At 52.2% G+C, this 13,387-nt stretch overlaps 4 non-coding genes across 4 annotated transcripts; 3 read left to right on the forward strand and 1 right to left on the reverse strand.

The window, feature by feature from the left end:
* Positions 1-1,108: 1,108 nt before the first annotated feature.
* On the forward strand, positions 1,109-1,182 carry TRNAI-AAU (transfer RNA isoleucine (anticodon AAU)). Its single transcript has one exon. It is a non-coding gene; the product is annotated as a tRNA-Ile (tRNA).
* A 1,713-nt stretch (positions 1,183-2,895) lies between these two features.
* On the forward strand, positions 2,896-2,969 carry TRNAT-CGU (transfer RNA threonine (anticodon CGU)). Its single transcript has one exon. It is a non-coding gene; the product is annotated as a tRNA-Thr (tRNA).
* A 4,165-nt stretch (positions 2,970-7,134) lies between these two features.
* TRNAS-UGA (transfer RNA serine (anticodon UGA)) lies at positions 7,135-7,216 on the reverse strand. Its single transcript has one exon. It is a non-coding gene; the product is annotated as a tRNA-Ser (tRNA).
* A 4,105-nt stretch (positions 7,217-11,321) lies between these two features.
* On the forward strand, positions 11,322-11,393 carry TRNAE-UUC (transfer RNA glutamic acid (anticodon UUC)). The gene has a single exon. It is a non-coding gene; the product is annotated as a tRNA-Glu (tRNA).
* The last annotated feature ends 1,994 nt before the right edge of the window (positions 11,394-13,387 follow it).

Genomic DNA, 13,387 nt, shown 5'->3' on the forward strand with positions numbered 1-13,387 from the left:
AAATCAAATTCAGAGGGTACCCCACCAGCTTCCAGTACTTCTGCTCTTTGCTCCCTTTGGGTTCCTGAAGTAGAGACACAGCCAGGCTCAACTGACGGAGGCCAACTCTCGCTACGTAGGGTATGTTTACACTTGCACCCTCTTTCCAAAAAGGGATGCAAATGTAAAGAGTGAAAACTGTAAATGAAGCCACCAGGGACACATACAATGGGCCTGCAAAAAAATGAACCAGCTGAGCACTTTGCAGAGAACAGGCCGTAGCCCTGCTGGGAGAGGCTCCATCGTGCACAGACTCTGCGCAGGGCCAGACTGCTGGGAGGAGGCTCTGGCCATGGACTTTCCTCCCCTCTCTGTTACCTCCTGCACCTGGGGCTGAAAGGGACGTGGTCTGCAGGCTGGTCCTGCCCAGCTGCCTTCCCCAGTGGGAGCAGAAAATGCTCATGGAAGGGCTCACACATTGTCCCCAATGCACTCACCTGAGGGACTGAATTCTTGCTGCCCCTGGGTGCACCCAAATGCCCTTCTGGGTGGGGGGGGGCAGGTTCCCCAGCTCACACCCCTCCTGTCACACAGAGCTTGTAAATGGGGTTGATTTTCCTCCATCTCCCCTTGCTTGCTGCTGGGCTAAAAGAAATCCTGAAACCAGCCCCGTCTCCTGTCACTGGAGAGATGGCCCTGTCCTGGGATATAAGAAAGGATCCCAGTGATGCTCCTCGCAGCCCAGAAGAAGAAGGGGGCTCTGGGTGGAAGGAACCCAAGTAAAGCAGGTCCCAGAGGGCATGAGCTGGGCACCAGCTTGGTCCAGTTGAGTGAGGGGAGGTTGGTCCCATGGTGTCAAGGGCAGCGCTCAGGACTCTGCTGCTGCTGGCAGGGAAGAAGCTGGGAGGCAAGGTGCTGGCAGCAAGAGATTCTGGCTGCCTATTTGCCCTGGGTCTGCCGGCCACCAGCCACCTTGGCCAACCCTCAAACCACCTGGACTAACCAGCCCACGTCACAGTGAGTCGCTAGTGGCCCTGTCAGAGAAGAGCCCTTGGCAGCTGCAGAGACGTCCCTGCTGCTGCCTGAGGCGCCTTTCTTGAAAGGGCCACTGGTGAGCTGTATTTTTGTAGGTTGGCTAGCTCAGTTGGTTAGAGCGTTGTGCTAATAACACCAAGGTCATGGGTTCAAGCCCCATGCTGGCCACCGGGGTCTTCAGTTTGGTGACTTCCCTTCCTTTAGCTGCCTGCTATGAACAGGGAAGCAGAAACAAGGAAAAAGGCTGAGAGCTTTGCAGGAAGCAGAGCAGAGATCTGGTAGGGGGAGGCTCCAGCCTGCACAGCCCCAGTGGCTAAAAGGGCCTGGGCCTGGCTTCCTGTCCCCAAAAGCAGGGGAACTGACGCCCAAATTCTTGCTGCTGCAGTAGCTACGTCAAGGCACCAGGTGGGGGGCAGGCTCTGGAGCCCAAGCCACATGGGGAGAGTCAATATGGCAGGGAGGCCTGGAGTGTGTGTGCCCTGCACAGAGGCTGCTGGGGGCCTGCTTCAGTGGCCCAGCAGCTCAAGTTACCTGAACCAGCTTCTCTCCCTCGAGCCACCCCCCAGCGCTGCTGAGGCCCCTGACATGAGGCAGTGGGACCACCAGAGGAAGGTGCCAGCCTTAGCCCTTCCTCCCAGCCTCCTCCCCCTCCCAGGGTCTTTTCCAGGTGTGTCAGGTTCAATGTCAAATGCCCCTTTAAAAAGTTGATTATCCTAAGTGAAACATTTGCACCTCCAGGTGTGTCAGTCATGGATTCCTATTGTACAGAGATTCTTAAAATGTCAGCAAACCCCTCGTGTGTTCTTGTGCCAATGCATGTAAACCAGGCAGACGGGTCCCTCAACTGAAACCAGTTCAAACCTGCTGGGTGTCTGGTTTCTATTCCCATCAACTGAGCAAGGCTGAGATCTGAATGCCCATTGGCTGTTCTGTACAGAAGAACAAGAACCACGTCCAGCTGGAGAGGAATTGCCGTGATCAATCTTCTGGAACTTGATTCAGCCAGTCAAACTAAGACTCACTAAATCAAACCCAGAGGGCACCCACCAGCATCCTGCACTTCTGCTCTTTGCTCCCTTTGGCTTCCTGCTGTGGGGACAAGGCAAAGTTCAACTGAAGGAAGCCGACTCCAGGTACAGATGGAGGGATGGTAGGAAAAGCAGACACATTGGTCAGGCGTCAGTTACCGCTGGTTTCATGCACACTCAGCCTCACCTACAGCTGGGAGGCAGTTTGCAGTGAGCTGAAAAGAAACTGGCCGACAGAACCAAGGCTCAGGATATTTCTGGGTCCAGATGTGCAAACAGCTGGCAGTCAAGCTTGTTGCCCTTGTTAGGGGTATGACCAAAACACAGGCCTCAGTGTGAGCAAGATTCAACCCTGCACAGGGAAAAACTTTTGGATTTTTAAGCCAACTCCTTAACCACTTGGCCATCATTACTGTAAGAGACCATTCTCCTGTACTTATATGTGAACAAAAAATTTGTGACTTGCTCGTTGGCCAATTCGGATTGCTACAGGACAAAGGAATTCTCTCTTAATTCTGTGTCCTCAGGAAGGGACAGACCCAAGGAGGCCAGGCCCCCACCTGGGGTCTCCAACCCAAACTGTGAGACCCAAGGGCTTACAATCCAGATGATCAGTGTTTGCTGCACTTTTCCCTTCCCCCAGCAACACTAAATCTCAAGGCCAACTCCACAGTCCCAGTGGCTGGGGGAGATGTGCATGTTAGAGCCTCTGCCCACTGAGCTGTAGCCTTCTGTGCCCAGGGAGCCAGACACCGCCAGGGCTGGAGGGAAATGGGGATTGGCTGCACTTTGGGAGTCAAAGGTGTTGTCTGGGACCATAGAATAGAACAGTTTTAGGTGCTGGCCTACAGAGGGCACCATGGCTTAGCTGGCTAAAGCACCTGTCTCGTAAACAGGAGATCCTGGGTTCAACTCCCAGTGGTCCCTTGCTGTGGCCTTTGTTCACATTTTCCTATGTCCTTCTGGGACACAGAAGAGGCCTCCCCCTGGCCACCCATGGAACTGCTGGTTCAGGAAATGCTGATTGGGGAGGCTCATTAGGGAGAAGGAAACCAGAAACCTGGAGCAGGTGCAGAGATGACTAGCACCGGCCAGGCAGGGCTCTGACTCCCATTGTAAGTCCCTGGGTACCACACATGGGCCAGTGAGTCCTTCTCCATGGTCGTTCCAGTGCTCTGAGTGCGAGAGACGAGCCTGTAACTCCCTGCTGGGAGCGTGGGCCCTTCCCTGCCTGGTGGGGGAGGGGACAAACACAGGCCGGTTGACAGGGGCTCTGACACTCCAGCATCGGGGTCGTCCAGCCCGTCAGACGGATTTAAACCAGGCCAGTCGGAGCCTCCTGCGCTCGCCAAGGGGGATTCTGCACTTGCTGCCTTGGGAGCCAGGGTCACATTGCAGAACTCCCCCAGGGACGTCCCATGGTGCCGCCAGCCCAGCCCCAGCCACTCTCCTTGCCCTCAGCAATGTGGCTGCATTTTATCCTTCCCCTTCAGTGACAACTGCCCATTCCCCGCCAGCCCCAGATCTTGTGGGACCCGCTCCCTTCCCCACGAGCAGTGAGTGCCAGCACGGCTCCCTGATGAGGCTGCGGCTGTGGGAACAAGCCCCTGGCTTTGGGAGGGAGATGAGATGTCAAAGTGTTGAGTTTCACCCTTTGGGGCAGCTGGAGGTGTCTTCTGAGAGCTGGTTTTCAGAGGGGTGTGACCTCCCCCCCCCCCATGTTTCTGGCTCCTTCCAACGGCTTGAATCTGGCACCTAAAAATTGAGGAATGTGCATTTGGAAGAGGGAATTTCTGTCTCTGTTATCTTTAGTGTGCCCCAGCAGCTTAATGGACAAAGCAATGGCTTCTTAAACCAGGGATTATGGATTCAAGTCCCATCTGGGTTGATAGTTGTGATGTTTCCTGGTAGGTGTAGAGTCTCTTTGGCTTCCTCTTTGCCATGTTACCTGTGAGATGTTTCAACACTGGGCAAGTGTCCCCTGGAACTGCCATTTCCCCCAGGCAGGACCCCTCAGGAGCAGACAGTGACACTGGTGTTAGGCGCAGACAGGAGGAGAGTGTTTCCTAAAAGCTGAGGTGTGCACAGTGAGGTCACTTGCAGAGGTGCAGACGCTGGCGTCTCTGTATGCGCCTTGGCACCTGTTACCCATCGGTACCTGCCACGTCTCACCTCCCACCTCCCTGCCAGCACCCAGACAGAAGGCCAGTGCACATGGAGCCAGTGACCATAGCAAGGGAGGCAGCTGCAGCACAATTCCAGGCCTGGGGCCCATTGAACAATTGTTTGAACTATTTTTTAAACAAAAAAATATGAAAAACTTTAGGCTTCTTGACCAAGAACGGTTTTGGGCCAGAGTTCTTGTGCAAGAGCATATCCACACAGCTGTGTGCTTTAGCCCTAAAAGCAAGGCAGGATAGCTCAGTTATTTGAATGTTACTTTGCTAAACCCAGAGTTATGAAGTCAATCCTTGAGATAACCATTTAGGTATCTGGGGCATATCTGTCAAGGATGGTTCTTGGAGCTTCCATTAGCGCAAGGACAGAACTACCTGACCTCTCAAGGCTCCTTCCAGCTCTATGAGATGGTGTATCTCCTTATAAAGAGAATTGTGGACACTCTCTTGTGTAAGAAAGCTCTAGCCATAGGGGTTTCTGGAGCAAGAAATCCCTCTTGCCTGTGCACACTGCCTTCTTGTGCAAGAGGGCTTATTGGTTATGGGGAGAGGAATAACTCTTGTGCAAGAAGCCATCTTTTCTAATGGTTTACTGTATATTTTCTTGTGCAAGAATCCACATGCAGGGTAAACACTCCGCTAGTTTTTGCACAAGAACGGCCATTTTTGTGCAAAAAGCTTGCAGTGTGAAAAACCTCACACCAACAAGCCCACCCCAGGAGGTCCCATTGAGATTTGAACTCACATTGCAGGTTTCAAAGTGATTCCAAAATAGCTTATTTCGAACTAGCACGTCTACACTGCAGGAAAACCTCACAATAGTCTGAGGCAGGCTCCCCAGTGTGGACGAGCTGTCTCGATTTAGAGCCCTGGGAAGAATAAATCAGAATGGCCCCGGGGAGGGGCTAGTTCAAACTAGCAGCAGTGGCGCAGCTACACAGGCCTTATTTTGAAATAGCTAATTTGGAACAGGTGTTATTCTTCATAGAATGAGGTTTGCAGAAGTCGGAATAAGCCGTCTGTTACTTCAGAATTATTTCAAAATAACGGAATTGCTGTGTAGACTCTTGCATTCTTATTGTGGAATAACGGCCATTGTTCCAAAAGAACTTTTGTGTGTGTACAGAACCCGCACAGCACAAGAAATGTGATTGGCAGCTCACCCCCACAATCCTTTTGTCAATTGAAGTGCAGCACTCTGAAGACATGGACCCAAGGTAACCACCTTGGTTGCTTTCTGCTAAGGCCACGTTGGAGGGAAAAGAATGGCTTGTTCAAGCTGGAGTTGAACCAGCGACCTAAGGATCACTGGCCAAACACACGCTACAGTCCTCCGCTTTGCCTGCTGAACTATTGAAGGGTACACAAACAAGGTTAATTTATCCAGGTTGTTCCTTTTGCAAGTCTCAGGGCAACTTCTCCCCCAAGTAGATGACATTGGTGAGGGGCAGAGGAGCACAGGGGTTGTCACAGGTACTTCACATGCAGACAGACCCCCTGAGTGAAACCTGAGCTAGATCCACCCATGTCTCAGCAAAAGGAAGAAAGTTGGGTTCTTCGCATGTGTCTTCTTTGTTCCAGAGTCTCTAGGGGTGTGGCACTGAAACCTTTTGTTCCGGCCGTAATGTTTTTCCTTTATTTAAAATGAAGTTTGATCAACTAACATGAGACAGTTCAAACGCTTAATCATTTAATGATTTAAATTAAACTTTTCTCCCTAGCTGCAGCCCTAGCAACATGGCTGGGGTGTGATTATGTCATTAGTGGCGAGTGTCCATTAGTAACCAAGAGTCCATGGAAAGGTTTGGGGAGGGCAGGGGCTCAGCAAAGGGGTGGGGTTTTGCGGAAGGGACGGGATAGATCCTGGCTTGCCCTGACATTTAAAAGGTGACCTTGGGGGCATGTGGCACCCTGAGCAGCCTCTGATGTTCCCTGTGTGAGCCCCAGAACCAGCCCTGAGTGAGGGGGGCAGAGGGGGAGCAGCTCACACATGCCAAGGGGCTGGCCAGGGGCAGGACATGAGCCTGCAAGGCAGCAGTGACATCACAAGGAACTTTTACAGCACCTCAGCTCATTGGCTGGGAAGCAGTGACCTCACAGAGGGGCCATGGCAACGGCCAGGTGGGACAGGGCTGCAGGAATCTCAGAGACCCCCTGGCCTGGCTGCCTGGAATCTCCTTTGTGAGGTTTCCCCTTGAGGGCAGAAGGGATTGAGGGTCTTGCACAAAAAGCCTGCAGTATAGACGTAGCCCTGCAGTGTAGACGCAGTCTGAGACACACGAGAAATAGAAGTGGCCAGAGCCTCCCCCTAGCAGGCTGGCCCTCAACAGGACGGGCATGTCTACACAGCACCCTCACCTCGAAGTGAGCAAAACGCCTGCAGTGTAGACGTAATCCCCGAGAGGGATTGCAGCAGAAATCTCCACCTGAGTGAAGACAGGGCCTAATGGTGTAATTAGTTAGACGGTGACACTAAGGCTCTGTCTACACTCGCGGCTTCTTGCGCAAGTACAGCCGTTCTTGCGCAGGAATCTGCAGAGCATCCACACTGCCTGCCCGCTCTTGCGCAAATAAATTTACAGTACAGCGTGGTAAGAGAGGGCTCCTTGCGCAAGAGCTACGCTCTTTTTTGACAAGTGTAAGCCCTCTTGCGCAAGAGGGCAGTGTGAATGCTCAGCAGGGATTTCTTGCGCAAGAAAGCCCTATGGCTAAAATGGCCACCAGAGCTTTCTTGCACAAGAAAGAGTCCACACTGCCATGGGCGCTCCTCCGCAAAAGCACAGCTCGCACATGGCAGTGTGGACGTTTTCTTGCACAAGAAGCCGCGAGCGTACACATTGCCTAACAGTCCCACTGCTGGTAACTCACAGAGGCCCTTGTTGCCCTAGGCAGGGGTGTGGCCAAAATATAGGCCTCACTGTGAGCAGGATTTGAACCTACGTAGGGATACCCTATTGGATTTCAAGTCCAACGCCTTAACCACTCAGCCATCACAGCTCTAATTAACAGCAGGTCAAGGAAACTGGTAAATAATCCCAGTGCGTAGGCCTAACGTCACCTGCCATAGAATTCACACAGCAAACTATTTCAACAGCTGTGCAGAGGAGTTCTGGCTGTTCTGGTCTTAGGCTACTTTGGAGGTGAGTTCTGCTTCCAGGTCTTCTCTCCTCCTTCTTGGTCTTCCTTTCCCTTTTCCTTCCTCTTCTCTTCTCCCCTTTTCCTTCTTCTTGCTGGTCCCCTTCTTGGACCCCAGTTTATATAGAGAAACTCAATACTGCTTAGTTCTTCCTTAACCAATTATTTTAGTATAATTTCACTAACCAAACATAACATACTGTAACAGAATGACCTAACCAATCATACCCCACTGCCTTAGTTGATTTACACCTAGCAAAATCAATTAGACAGCAGACAGAAACAGTTCCAAACCAGACTATCACACAGACAAACAATAGGAAAGTGAGGACAAGAATCATAGAATACCAATTGCTCAACCACAACTATTGGTAAGCAGTCTTTGACCAGACAACATGCTGGTAATTAAGTTTTCTCTACTCACCTTGAGATCTGTTTCCTGCCTGGTGACAGTGGGAGCCACTAGGATAAGACACTCCCCCCCACTCGTGTAACATTATTTAAATGTCATATAGCTGGAATGTGAGCACGTGACTCCAGGCTTTACAGCTAATTGCTGCTGCTCTTCCATCTGGCTGCAGAAGAAGGCTTCAGTTTAAACCTACTGAATACCTACAGGCCTTCCAATAGGTTTACAGAAAAACCACAGTGCTACATAGGACCTTTCCAGGTCAACGATAGCAGGATATACAGACACACACAAATGAAGGTAAGTACAACTGTGAAACAATTTGAACCCTTAACTTCTTAATCTAAAGTCAGACACCTTATCCTTTAAGCCACTCACTCTGATGTAGTCTAGACTTGGTCTTCTTGAAATCTGTAAGTGGGGAGTAGTCTCCCTATTCCATCAGGTTTTATTATTTTCCTTGTTTGGGGGTTAGAAATCACGTCTGAGCTGGTGCCCGGGCCTGACAGTACCTGCCCCACATAATTCACACGGTAAACCTGCCTCCCAGAGCACAGGGGGAGTCTGGAGGCTCATTGCTAGGCTGTGGGGTGAAGCATCAAACCAGCCCCCTCCTGCGGGGCCAGTGAGTGATGCAAAATCTGGGTCCCCTGTATCTGGGCAACAGCAAACAAAAGGTCTGGGGGCCACATAGTCTCTCCCTTCGGGGGGGAGGGGCTGTTAGTCTGTAGCTGTGACAGGTGAAAAACCAATGAATGGCCCTAGAATGAGAGAATCCTGCCTTGAGTCCATGTTTGCTGTCCCAGAGAGCGGCCCCATGGCTAAGCTGGCCCAGGCACCTGCCAGGTCCGGGGGAGGTGAGGGAGGCAGCCCCCAGTGGTGCCTGGCCAATGTGTCTGCTCTTCCCACCATCCCTCCTTACGTAGCTGGAGTCGGCTTCCTGCAGTTGAGCTGGGCCATGTCCTCACAGCAAGACCAAAGGCAGCAAAGAGCAGACTTCTGGCCACTAGTCAGGTGCTCTCTGGTCTTAGTTGGACTCACTAAATCGAACTCCAGAAGGTTGACCGCAGCCCGTCCTCCCCAGCTGGGTGTGGTTCTTGTTCTTCTGCACAGCCCAGCCCAGCCCACGGAGACCAAGGACCTGCCAGTGGGCATCTAGATCACACCCTTGTTGAATGGATGGAAACAGAAACCAGACACACAGCGGGTTTGAGCTGGTTCCAGCTGTGGATGGGTTTGCCTGGTTTATGTGTATTGGTGCCAGAAAACATTAACGGTTTGTATTCATTTAAAGAGTCCACATACAATGGAAATCCAGGATGCAATAGAACTGGAGAGGTAAATGTTTCTATTGAAAGAAGATTTCCCAAGGGGTCACTCGGGTTTGAACCAAGGACCACTTGATCTGCAGTCAAACAGAGCTACAGCCTCATGCAAAACAGATGCCTGCAGCCCCTGATAGGCACTGGGCAGGGAACAAGAGGCTTTTGTGTGACACATCTCAGGTGGGACGGACTCTCACTGACCCCAGGTTGTGATGGACCATAACAAGGAATTTGTCCTGAACGCAGCAGAGCTGGGACAGGACGCAGGTTCTGTCTACACAGAAAAGTTATTTTGGAATAATGGCCGTTTAGAATAACAATGCCAAAGTCTGTGCAGCAATTCCGTTAATGTGAAATAATCTAAAATAACAGGCGGCTTATTCCAACTTCTGCAAACCTCACTCTATGAGGAATAACGCCTGTTCCCAATTAGCTATTTCAGAATAATGCTTGTGGAGATGCGCCACTTCCGCTATTTCAAAATGGGCCCTCCCTAGGCCCATTCTAAGTTATTTCTCCCAGGGCTCTAAATCGAGGTAGCTCGTCTGCATTAGGGGAGCCTGACTCGGACTATTCTGAGGTTTCCCTGCAGTGTAGACGTGCTAGTTCGAAATAAGCTATTTTGAAATCACTATTCAGGACCAGCTTATTCCAAAATCAATGTGCCGTGTAGACGTAGCCAGAGAGTCCTGAGAGATGAAGCTGTTGATGGGAAGCCAGGAGAGCAGAGGCCAGTCTGAGACCTGAGTGTCCCAGGTCCCCACCACATGCTGTATGTGTAGGTCCTGTGGTGTAAGGGGCAGGACTCTGAATCCTGCAATCTGAGTTCAAGTCTCAGTAGGACCTGCTGGATCTGGGCTGGTTGCTGTGAGCTCCTCGTGCTCTGTGGGTTTTACATTCCTTGTCCTGAGGTTCCCCAGGGGCAGTTTTACTCCTGTGCTGGGTGTCTGAGGCCCCAATGGAGCTTGGTCCCCAGACTGATCAGACTTGTGTTGAGCTGCCTGATGCTCTCCCAGCTGTAGGGCAGGTCATCTGCTCAGCCCATGCTGGAGGCAGCCAGATAGTGTGAGCTGAACAGAGGGTTTGGGTGGGGAGGGAAGTTGTATATTTGGGGAATGGTCCTGTGTCCTTGCTCCCAGCCACGCGCCTTGGCACAAAGACCAAGGGCCCCTGCACAACATGCATTGTGGGAATAAGAGTTGGGGCAGCAGGAAAGGGGCCGGCCCCTCAGCACCAGCGAGCAGGCAGGAGAAGATGGGAGTGAATCCTCCTACCTCTCGTGTGCAAAGGGAGCACTAGCCCCTCTCCCATCACTCCACCAGGCCCAGCAGCTCTGTGCCCCACTAGGCGGGTTTTTTCGGAGACCAGGGAGGAAGAGGGAGGGGTCTCGGGATGCTCAGAGCCCCCTGACTCTGCCTGTGAGAAGAAGGAAGAAGAACACCACAGACACTGAGGAATGTGGCTATTGGTCCCACTGCCTCTCACGTGCTAAGTGAGGGCTCTGCCCCCGGAGCTAATTCCCCTGGCTGTGAGCAGTTTCCTGCCCCACCCACCACGGGTGGGCTACACGGGGCCAAATATCGGAAAAATCTCTTCCTCAAAAAGGATCAGCAGATTTGCATTTGTTCTGCGGGAGGGGATGGGGAGAGCACAGTCTAGATGTAGTCTAGACTCAGGGGTGATGGGACAGGGTTTTATGTAATGATGACAGGGGTGCAGAAAGCAATAAGAATTTTTTTCTCCATCTCAAGATCCCGGGTGACAGAATGAAACTGGTAAGTCGCAAAATTAAAAATAAATTAAAAAGAAGCATTTTTGTGCCCAGTGGAACTCCTTGCCACAGGATGTTATGAAGGTGAAATATACAAGAAGGTCCAAAACAGAACTGGATAATGTAATGCAGGAAAGGTCAATCAATGGCATTTAACCAGGATGGACAGGGCAGGTGTCCTGAGCTGGTGTATTCTAGAAGCTGAGAATGGGCAACAGGAGGGATCACTTGACAATTGTCTGTCCTGAGGATTCCCACTGGGCAATGAAATTGGCTGCTGTTGTGAGACAGGATCCTGGGCTAGTTGGGCAACTGGCATGGCCCAGTCTGGCTGTTCTGATGTTCTGTTTGGTTTCTGTTCTTGTCCCCTCTGGACAATGGAAAATGGACCCATGTCCTGAAGGGGACAGAAAGTGGCCTGTGAAAGGCTAGTTTAGGTAAGGAAAGAGCCTTGTTCACATGTCCCTGATGGTCTAGTGGTTAGGATTCAGCACTTTCACTGCTGAGGCCTGGGTTCAATTCCCAGTCAGGGAAACCAGCCTCACTTTTCACCTGACATCTGCCAAGTCATTCATCTTATCTCATTGTTACAGCAGCTGTGACCCAAGAGGTTCACTCAGGGCCCCTTTCCCACCTCTCCCTCACTGCCAAGACAGCACCTGCCATTTTCACAAGCTCTTCAGAAGGGGCAGAGCTGGGTTACTCAAACTGCCCCTCCCCTCTCCCATGGGGGCAGCCCTGCAGGAAGCTCTGTGGCACACACAGCACTAGCCCAGCGCAGTGTCAGGTCGGCACAAGATCCATTGGTTCAGTTTGGTTGTTGAAGGAGACAACCCAGAACTGGCTCCAGCCCCCACTCAGTAACCTGGGGAAATGACCCACCAGGCCTGGGCCCCTTCAGAGAGGCAACGATTCCCCACTGGCCAGGGCAGAGCCTCCCTCTGACACAGTCATGGAGCCTTCTCCCCCTGGGCCTGCCTCCCCCTTCACTCAGCTCTCACTGCTCGGTGCTGCCAGGGAGGGGCCTCACTACAAGTTTCCTGCCACAGAGACACGTCCCAGAGCAGGACGGATGCTCAGACCGACACTGAGTGTTGCTCAGCGCTGGGGTGAGACAGGCAAGGAGAAAAGGGTCTAACGGCGCCTGCAGCCTTTCAGAGCAGCTCCTGGCCCCACCCCCAAGTACCAACCCTGCTCAGGATGCTCAGGATCCCCAAGGGCACTGACACAGACTCCCTGGCACAGGACAATCCCAGGCCTCGGTTCTGCCAGCCAGCGGTTTCCCCTCTTCTGTTTCCTGTCAGCTCCCTGTGAAACACCTCACAACGGTAGATGAGGGTGAGTGGGGATAAACCCAGCTGTGCTGTAGAGCAGCTGTTAGGTGGGGAAAGAGAGGTGCTCCCGCCGCCGCCTCCCCGAGCAACTCACACATATAAGAAAACTGCGGTTGAATACAGTTGCACCGTTGTCAGGATGGCTGAGTGGTCTAAGGCGCCAGATTCAAAGTTCTGTCTTTCTCTCAATTGGATGTTCTGATTGCTGAATGGAGATGTGGGTTCAAATCCCACTCCTGACATCTCTTCCTTTCTATATCTAGAGAAGTGACCTCATTTCAATGACTCCCCTGACATTGCAGGAGCCCTTGCTCAGCTTTTCTGTTAGGCTGCATCTATCCAGCAGCGTTCCTTGGGCATAACGGCCATTACACTGCAATAACAATGGGAGCGTCTACACAGCAATTCCATTATTCCGACATCTGTAACGCTCCATCCAGACCAGTGGCCTGAGGAGCCAGGAGGTTTCCAGGCTGCAGACAGACAAGCCCACAGGCAAAGACAAAGTGGAGTCGTTGGGACTTCAGCCCAGCAGGGTCTCTGTGTGGCTCCCAGACCTTTTGTTTCCCGTTTCCAGGGGCACACATTCAGCAACACTCACAGGCCACACAGGAGGGGGCTGGTTTGATGCTTCACCCCACGGCCCAGCAACGAGACCCCAGACTTCGCCTGCTCTAAGAGCCCAGTTTGCTGTGTGAATTTTGTGTGGCTGGTGACATCAGGCCTGGGCATTGGGATTATCTGCAGGTTCCCCTGGCCCTGGGGCTTTGCTGTCTTCACATCTGTGATGCCCGAGTGGTCAAGGTGTTGGACTAGAAATCCAATAGGGTTTCCCTGAAAAAGTTCTAAGCCTGCTCATAGCGAGGCCTGTGCTTTGGTCACACCCCCTGCTAGTGTAACTCTTCTGCCAGGTAGTGCTGGCAGCAGCCAGGGCTGGGTTCGATGTCTAGGGGTTTCTCTTCATTCATCTCACACAAAACTGGCTTGAGCCCCCACCCAGCAGCCTGGGAAATCCACCCCCCCGTCCGAGTACCTCAGGGAGGCGATGCTTCCCCACTCGCCAGCACAGAGTCTGAATGTAGAAAAGAAACTCTTAATGAAAGAGGGTGAGAAGTAACGTGGCATTCGCCTGGGAAAATACCACAAGCAGGGTTCAGAACCAACCCACAAATAAGTCTCGGCTCAAGTGGCTTG

Source organism: Pelodiscus sinensis, unplaced genomic scaffold (assembly GCF_049634645.1).
Source record: "Pelodiscus sinensis isolate JC-2024 unplaced genomic scaffold, ASM4963464v1 ctg35, whole genome shotgun sequence".
In the NCBI taxonomy this organism is placed as follows: domain Eukaryota; kingdom Metazoa; phylum Chordata; order Testudines; family Trionychidae; genus Pelodiscus; species Pelodiscus sinensis.